We start from the raw sequence: 9,534 nt of genomic DNA, 5'->3' as shown, positions 1-9,534 counted from the left end.
AGCGGCCAGAGAGCCGGGGAGCCGCCCCCGCACCCAGGCCTTCTCGCACTGCCTGGTCGCTGGTGAAGCCCGCTGCGCGCGCCTCTCCCGAACCCTGCAGGGTACGGCCCTTCCTTTATTTCTCCCTCCCGTGGGTCTCTGTCTTCTTCCTTCGGCACTGGGGCGGGGCCAGGGCTGAGCCAACGCGCAGCTCCGCGCTTTGGGGAGTCTGGACGCCTGGCAGGGGCCCCCGCTGCTGGCCCCTCCCTGCCCGCTGCCCCGCGCCCCCACTTCACGCTTGCGGGGCCTGCTGGGGCCCCTGAGAACTGCTGACGTGCTTCGGGCTGTTTCTACGCTACAGTCTGCCTACAGGCTGTGAGGCGTCCGGAAGTGTGCGCGGCTCAGGGTTGTTTACACCAGGGGGGACTGCGGGTCGCCCACACCCGCGCTCTGTGCTGCCCCGGCAGCCACGCGTCGGCCACACGCCCGCCTGTGCTTGTGATTCCTGTGCCTCCTCCCTTGATTTCCCTCTGACATCCGATGGTTTTTGCCTAACCAGGCCTATGTTTTCTTTCTTCAGGACTGCTACAAGGTGCCCAGCTACAACCTTGTTTCGATGTTTAGGTTTAGGGGTGCCTCTAGAGTGTGATGATGACCATCTGCTTGGCCTCCTTGTCAACATATTTATAACGGGTGTTTTTGGATTTCCTTGATTTCCCAGTGATCATTGCCACAAAGCTTCGAGATGCATTCACAGATTGAAATACAGTATACAAATAACTATTATAGAAGGTGAAGATGGTATAAGCTTGTAGTCAGGTAATTGCGTCGGCCTGATGCCCGGCTGGCTTTATGCTCCGGAGGGCACACTACCACCAGGTGCAGGGATCTCTGTGGACAGGCTCTGTTCGCAGACACAAGCTGCCTTTTCTGCTGCTTGCGTGCACTCCTCGGTTTCTTAAGTTCAGGTATAGGTATATATTTTTTTCTTTCAGGCTCACTTCCTGCCTCCATTATCCTATATCGCATATTGTATCTGTTGGTTGAGTAGAGAGAGATTCATCCAGAGTCATGAACGCTCCAATAGTCCTTTATCAGATTAAGGACTTGGGGGAAATGTGCATTGTGCTCTAGTAGGCACTCTAAAAGTTCCTTGAATTGGATTCTTCTTTCCATACTTGTGTTCTGAGTACTAACTTTGTTTTTAACTTCTGTCCCAAACGTTGGCTTTTCTGAACTCTGCATTTTCAAACTCTTCCCTTCTGTTACTGACTTGAAAATCAGATACATCAGCTCATTGTAAGATGGATAGTTTCTTTACTCACGCAATGATGAAATAATGCAATTATAGTACTCTGCACAATGGTACATATGGTGCTTGCACATATGGTCAGTTAACAAAAACTACCCCTTCTTTCTTTACTGTGTTAGTCTCATCCTCTTAATTTTGCTGTGGTTGACATTCTCGATCTTAACTTCGCGGATCTAACTTCAGCGTCCTTTTAAAAAGGCCTTTATCTACATGAATTATATATAAATATCCACCTCCGTTTTCTTCTGGTATTGTTAATGATCTTATTCATATTTAGTGTGAGATAAGAAGGCTCTAACTTTATAATTTTATTACTGACTGCTTCATCAGTTGTTGAATTCTATTTTTCCCTGCTGATCAGTCCTATAAATACCATAGGCCCTAAATTCTCGTGTATTCTTGGGACTTTCTGAACGGTCGTGCAGTGTTCTTTGGCTCCCTGTGGTAATCCTGGCTTCTGTGATGCTCTTATTGCTCTAGGTTTATAATGTGTTTTAATGTTTAGGGATTGGAACGATGCCTGGCATATTGTAGACATCACTAAATATTTTTGAAATGAACACATTTAGTGGGGGCAAGTTGATTGCCTTTCTTTACCTCTTGCCCCTTTAAAATTTTCCTGCCAGTTATTGAGATTCGTTTATTTTAGCTTGCTTTTTCCATGGTCAGTTGAATCATTAACTGTTAGTAAATAACTCCCTTCTGTTGCTCACTCAGAGCTTGCGATTAGAGTTGCTCCTTACAGTTACATGGAGAAGTAGCCTGATTAAAAATCTGCATGCCTTTTGACTTTGCACTGTATCATAGTAACTGTAGTGTGCCTCTCCCCATCACCTATGATTTAGGATGTTCTGTACCTGGTTTCTAAGAGAAAAAATGGTTATCTGAGAGATAAATGGCTGAAGTGTTCCCTGGGACATCCTCATATCCATTTGTATTTTACCATCCCAACTGGATATCTCAAATATAGTAAATTTTAAGATGTTGTTACTGTGGACACTTAAAACCTTATTAGCTCATGAAATAAATGTATGCATTCTTTAAAAAAGATCAAGCAATACAGAAATCCTCAAAGGTGGAAGTGAAAGTGCTGTGTGCCCACCTACGCAGTAACCTTGTTCCATAAAGATTATCACTGCTTGCAGATTTTAAAAATAATAGATTTAAATCTACTTTTGTTTCATAAATGGCAGTGTACCATGTATAATTTTCTATAGCTTCCACTTAATAATAATGGATGAAAATCCTTCTGTGTCAGTGCATATAATAGTATCTTGTCTTTTTTGTAAGTCTTTTTGGTATTTCATTGTAGGAATAACCCAAAAGTTATTTAGCGAATCCCCTGTTGGCATTTTTCCAAATTTATTACAAACAGAACTGCAAGGATCATTTTTGTGTTTATTCTGTATGTTGTCATATTTGCATGTTAGTTTATTTCCTAAGATATGGAATTGCTAGGTCAGAGGCTACACATAAGTGTTAAATTGTGAGAGATTCTGCCAAAGTACTCCTCAAAAGTTGTTGGTAAGAGTAAATTTAGACAATTTATTAAAATGCTGCTTTTGCCACATCACATTGTGAATAATTGTCAAGGATCTGAGATCATACCCTACTTGCAAGCTAACAGTTTCATGGAAACTGGCAGAAAATATGAGACTCCTGACTGAGAGACAAAACACAACAGTAACGGTAGTCAGAGGATCATCTTATGCTGATTTGCTGGAGCCCTGATTTCCACGGGGTGATGTGACAAGAGCCCAGTGACACTAGCAGGTGAAGTAGGTTGTGTTACAAGAGAGGAATCCTTAGTTTAGGGAACCTGAATCTTTCATAGTGGGCTGCAAATAAACGTGTCTGATCTTTGCCAGAGAGGGAGACATTATCTTTATTTTCCTGCATGGTAAACAAACCTGCCCTCTGTACCAGAGGGAGACATCTCTTTATCTGCCAAGGCTATTTGCTGTGTGAACACCACTGAAAAGATGAAAAATAAAGGCCATCAGTGCCTCTGCTTATATGACATGCAGAAACTTGAGAGGCTTGCTAAGATGAAATGATTATTTTTTTATATTTAGTAATTTTTTGGATGAAAAATACTGTTTTATTGTGTTAGTATTGCATTTCTTTGCTTATTGATGGGGTTGACTATCTGTATGTTTGTTGGTCATTTGTATTCATTTTTACTTGCATGATCATATCCTTTGCTTAGGTTTCTGTTGAAATGTTCCTCTTTTCTAATTGATTTGTAATAGCTCTTTACATATTGTGGCTATTAACGATTTGGTTCACCATATGCTAGTATTTTGTCATAGTCTATTTTTTAGTGTTTCTTGGGGCTTTTGCTGTATAAAGGTCTTTATTATTTATGTTGCCAGTTCTGCTGTTGTTTTCCTTTATGGCCTCTGGGTTTCCACCCCAAGATTATTAAAATGCTCTTTGTACACATTCTGTTATCATAGATTTAGATTTTTAAAAATGGTTGCTATGGCATACTATCACAAATTTATTTTTCCAAATTGCTGGACATTTTCCTAAAACATTTATTTTGGTAAACTATCCTTTCCCTGTTATTTGACTTGACACATTTGTTGTAAGATACTATATCCTTAATTTGTTGTTTTCTCAAAGCCAACAAATCAGTAAGCAAAGTATGTTAGATACTTACTGTGATTATGATTTTGGTTGAATTCAGCCTTAAAGATAATATGTGTAATTGTTCTTAGTGGATTTTATCTTAAAAAATATAAAGTGTCTTTTTTGCCCTGTTTAATGATTTTTGCCTGGGAGTCTACATTGTCTTATATCACTCTTGCCTCTCTGTCAGTTTTGTGTGTACCTAATAGGTCTTTTTTGCCCATATGTTTATTTTCAGTAATTTTACACCATTTTGCTTTACTTGCCTTTCATAAACATCAAACATTCATGTAACTGAGCTGGACTTTTATTTCTCCCTGAAATCTTCCCCCTTTCCAATTTGGAAGTTTGTCTTTTTTTTTTTTTTTTTTTTTTTTGAGATAGAATCTTGCTCTGTCACCCACGCTGGAGTGCAATGGTGTAATTTTGGCTCACTGCAACCTCCATCTTCTGGACTCAAGTGATCCTCCTGCCTCAGCCTCCCAAGTAGCTGGGACTGCAGGTGCACACCACCATTCCTGGCTAATTTTTGTGTTTTTTGTAGAGATGGGGCTTCACCGTGTTGCCCAGGCTGGTCTCAAACTCCTGGGCTCAAGTGATTCATCCGCCTTGGCCTCCCAAAGTGCTGGGGTTGTAGGTGTGAGCCACTGTGCCCGACCTGGAAGTTTGTCCTTTTTTTGTTTTTGGTTTGTTTTACATTTTTTAAAACTTTAAAATAAGATCATTGTAGATTCATATACAGTTCTAAGAAATAATACAGAGAGATGTAGTCCTGTGTGTATTCACCCAGTTTCTACCTGTGGTAACACCTTGCATAACTATAGTACAATATTATACTCAGGAAATTGACATTGATACAACCTTATTCAGATTTCACCAGTTTTACATGCACCCATCCCTGTGCCTGTTTAGTCGTAAGTAATTTTATATAGATTTCCCGTGAACATCACTGCAGTCAAAATATACAAGGGTTCCATCACAAGGTTACCTTGTACAAAATTGCGTTTATCTCTTAATAGGACAATTTAACCTAGTCATATTAACTTTTTTTTCCCCTCTGCTGCAAGTTTGGAAATTCTGAAACCATCTATAAATGACTCTTTTTTTGCCCTCATTCTTCCCATTAATAAGTTGAGACCTGGATCTCTTGCCTTCTTTACATTCTTGGTTTCATTGATTTGATTTCTTTTCTATAGTTGTATTATTCTGTTCCCACATTGCTATAAAGAAATACCTGAGACTGGGCAATTTATAAAGTAAAGAGGTTTAATTGGCTCACAGTTCCACAGGCTTACAGGAAGCATGATGCTAGCTTCTACTAAGCTTTTGCGGAGGCCTCAGGAAACTACAATCATTGTGGCAGGCAAAGCAGGAGCAAGGGTCTTATGTGGCAGGAGCAGGAGGAAGAAAGAGTGGGGGATGCTCTATACACTATGAAACAAAAAGATCTCTTCAGAACTCTTATGAGAACACCACTAGGGGCATAGTGCTAAACCATTAGAAACCACCCCTATGATCCAGACACCTGCTTCCAGGCCCCACCTCCAGCACTGGGGATTACATTTCAGCATGCAGACACAGATGCAAAACATATCAGTAGTTCTGTTTTTTTTTTTTTTTTTCTCTAACCAGTTTTTAAAATTTTACCAGTATCGTATCACTTAGATTTAACTATAAGATCACTGGTGACTTGAATAGTATGTCTTCCCTATTTTTGAAATATTTAATTCTGTTTTTTTTTTGTTTTTTTGTTTGTTTTTTTGTTTGTTTTTTGTTTTTTTACTGGGATAAATTTTTAAGTAATAGTTTCAGGAAGAGTTATGGGAAGTATACTTGCATATCTAGAATATTTTTTATTTTATTTTGTTATTTCTATGTGAATAAGAGTTATGAGCCATTTTTTTTTCCTTTAGAATTTCCTTGAATTTAAATCAGCTTCAGTCTTTATCTTATATAGATGTTAGGTTTCTTGTATATGTGCACTAGGTCATTTATTTGTCTCTTTTAATTTTCAATTTATTTCAGTCACCACCTTTTAATTTCTGAGAAAATTTTTAAGTTAGTTTGTACTTATTTTATGGATCCTATAACCTATTATTTAGTTTACGCTAAATAATGATTTTTTAAAAAAACTGTTGTCCTAATTTTGGCATTAACTTTTATTGAATGCCATTTGCTGTAATTGCTTGTTTCCCTGTCTTTAAAATGGTTAATTCTGTTTAGACATATAAATGCAGATCTATGTTGACCATCTTGTTCCTGGTCTGAAATATTTCATGCCATGAAGATCACTATTCTGTTTTCCAGACAGGTAGTTTCCTAAGGCAAGATGAGTGGTTGGGGCTGTGTGAGCAGGCTTTGCCCTTGGCAGAATAAGTGGGCAGAACTTGCCAAGTAGTACTTATCTTTAAAGAGAACAGACAAGTAAGCTAGCATGTGCATAAACACATCAATACTAGGGTATCAGGTTTACAACTTGACTTGTTTTGACTGAAAGCAAAAGCACACAGAACAGTTACATCATCCTAAAAATTCCTTGTATGACCCGTTCGTAGTTACTATAGTCAATTTCTCTTTCTTCCCTTAACCCTGGGCAATCACTGATCTATCTGCCTTTCCTATTTGCCTTTTCCAAAGTATCACATAAATGAAATCATACAATACGTAGTTTTTGCATCAGACCTCTGTCACTTAACAAAATGCATTTTAAGATTCATCTATATTATTGCCTAGATTGGTAGTTATTTCTTTTTTTTTTTTTTTTTTCCTGAGTAGTAACTCATTGTATGGCTATAACACTGTCCATTCATCTGTCAAGGACATCTTAGATGTTTCTAAGTTGGAACAATTATGAATAAACCTGCTATAAACGTTTGTATACAGGTTTTTGGTTGAATAGGTTTTCAGTACACTTGAGTAAATACCTTGGAGTGGGATTGCTGGATGGTTTGGTAAGGGTGGATGGAACTTTATAATAAACTACCAAACTGTTTTTCAAAGTGGGTATATGATTTTGCATTCCCACTAGAAATGTTTGCAGAATCTAATTTGGTATCTTAAAATTTGATTCATTTGTAATTAACTCTTCCCAGGTCTTCCCCTAAGAGTAAATACTTCTCAGGTCTAAGATGAAATACTTTCTCAGAGTTTACGCTTTTGAAACTGTACTTGATCTTGCTCATCAGTAATATGTTTGCTAGGACATGTACAAGTATCCCATAAGAGAAAAAAAGATATTATCAAGTAGATGAAAGGGCAAGCACAGACTGGGAGAAAACATCTGCAAAAACGTCTAACAAAGAATGTGTATCCAGTGCATATAAAGAACTCTTACAACTCCATAATAAGAAAACAACAACAAAAAAATGTATTAGAAAATAGACACTGCACTAAAGAAGATACAGATGGCAAATAAGCACATGAAAAGATGTTCCATGTCATTAATCAATTGAGAAGTTCAAATTAAAACCACAGGGTATCACCACCCACCCACTAGAATGGATGAAGATAGACCATATTAACTATTGATGAGGATGTGGAGCAACTGGAACTCGCATATGTTGATGTCAGAATGTAAAATGCTACAGCCACTTTGGAAATAATTTGGTACTAGAAACAACCCAAATGGTTCACAACAACTGAATTGATATGCCTATGTAGCTGACCCTTGAACAACATGGGTTTGAACTGTGAAGGTATTTGCTTATATGCAGTTTTTTTCCGATAAATATAGAAAAATTTTGGAGGTTTGCAACAATTTGAAAAAACTTGCAGATTGCATAGCCTGGAAATATATATATATAAAAGGTATTTCATGAATACATAAAATATTTGTAGATACTAGTCTATTTTATAGTTTACTGCCATGAATAGCACACAAATATATTATAAAAAGTTAAAATTTATCAAAAGGTGATCACACACTTACAGAATGTACATGTTTCCATTTGCAGTTGACAGAAACGTAAACAAATGTAAATTCAATATTAAATCATAACTCCATAAAATTAGATGTAGTACATACTATACTACTGTAATAATTTCATGATCACCTCCAGTTGCTATTGCAGTGAGCTCAAATATTGCAGCTATCAGCTTCCAGTGCTGTGTGAAGCTAATCATCTACACATGAGCAGTTTGTCTCTCTAGTAAATTGTGTATTACAGTAAGAAGTGATTTCTTTCTGATTCTCATGTATTTTTCACTGTGCTTAGTGTAATACCATAAAATTTGAATAACACCATGGGACTCTTAGAAAGTGCCACTGGTAATGTTGGGAATGTTTCCAAGAAACAGAGAGAAGTCATGACATTACAAGCAAAAACTGAATTGCTTGTTATGTACCATAGATTACAGTCTGCAGCTATGGTTACCTGTCGTTTCAAGACAAATGAATCCAGCAAAAGGGCCACTGTAAAAAAAGAAAAGAGAATTTATGTAGCTGTTGCTACAGTTATATGAGCAGGTGCAAAACCTTGCACTTTTTGTGAAATACCACTTTATCTCATATTCAAAATGCAGCTCTTATGTGGGTGCAGGATTGCTATAAGAAAGGCATACTTGTAGACTCTAATATGTTTTGAGAGAAAGTGAAGTTAATGTATGACAGCTTAAAGCAAAAGGAAGGTGAAGGATCTAAGGCTAGAGAATTTAATGCCAGCAAAGGATGGTTTGATAATTGTAGAAAGAAGTTTGACTTTACAAATGTTAAGATAACAGGAAAGGCAGTTGCTACTCTTCAAGAGGCAGCAGATGATTTCCCGGATACCATTAAAATAATTGAGGAGAAAGGCTATCTGCTTAAATGGGGTTCTTTCTCTCTTGTTTTGTTTGTTCTGTTTTGTTTCGTTTCATTTTGTTTCATTTCCATCCTTCCATCCATCCATCCTTCTTTTTTTTTTTTAATTATACTTCATGTGCACAACGTGCAGGTATGTTACATATGTATACATGTGCCATGTTGGTGTGCTGTATCCATTAACTTGTCATTTACATTAGGTATATCTCCTAATGCTATCCCTTCCCTCTCCTGCCACCCACAACAGGCTCTGGTGTGTGATGTTCCTCTTCCTGTGTCCAAGTAATCTCATTGTTCAGTTCCCACCTATGAGTGAGAACATGCGGTGTTTGGTTTTCTGTTCTTGCGATAGTTTGCTGAGAATGATGGTTTCCAGCTACATCCATGTCCCTACAAAGGACATGAACTCATCCTTTCTTATGGGCTGCATAGTATTCCATGGTGTATATGTGCCATATTTTCTTAATCCAGTCTGTTGTTGATGGAAATTTGGGTTGGTTCCAAGTCTTTGCTATTGTGAATGGTGCCGCAGTAAACATACATGTGCATATGTCTTTATAGCAGCATGATTTATAATCCTTTGGGTATATACCCTGTAATGGGATGGCTGGGTGAAATGGTATTTCTAGTTCTAGATCCTTGAGGAGTCGCCACACTATCTTCCACAATGGTTGAACTAGTTTACAGTCCCACCGACAGTGTAAAAGTGTTCCTGTTTCTCCACATCCTCTCCAGCACCTGTTGTTTCCTGACTTTTTAATGATTGCCATTCTAACTGGTGTGAGATGGTATCTCATTGTGGTTTTGATTT

At 38.0% G+C, this 9,534-nt stretch overlaps 1 protein-coding gene across 1 annotated transcript in view; it reads left to right on the top strand.

Moving 5' to 3' along the window:
- Position 1: 1 nt before the first annotated feature.
- LOC105534809 (F-box/LRR-repeat protein 4-like) overlaps positions 2-9,534 on the top strand; it is a gene marked incomplete at its 3' end in the record, with an annotated part of 39,052 nt that continues 29,519 nt past the window's right edge. Inside the window, exon 1 of the mRNA XM_011973681.1 lies at positions 2-101. The remainder of the gene's footprint in view (positions 102-9,534) is intronic.

The sequence above is a fragment of the Mandrillus leucophaeus genome, unplaced genomic scaffold, assembly GCF_000951045.1.
Source record: "Mandrillus leucophaeus isolate KB7577 unplaced genomic scaffold, Mleu.le_1.0 Scaffold1392, whole genome shotgun sequence".
In the NCBI taxonomy this organism is placed as follows: Eukaryota; Metazoa; Chordata; class Mammalia; order Primates; family Cercopithecidae; genus Mandrillus; species Mandrillus leucophaeus.
Note: the sequence above shows the minus strand (reverse complement) of the source record. Positions and strands in the feature narration are given on the sequence as shown.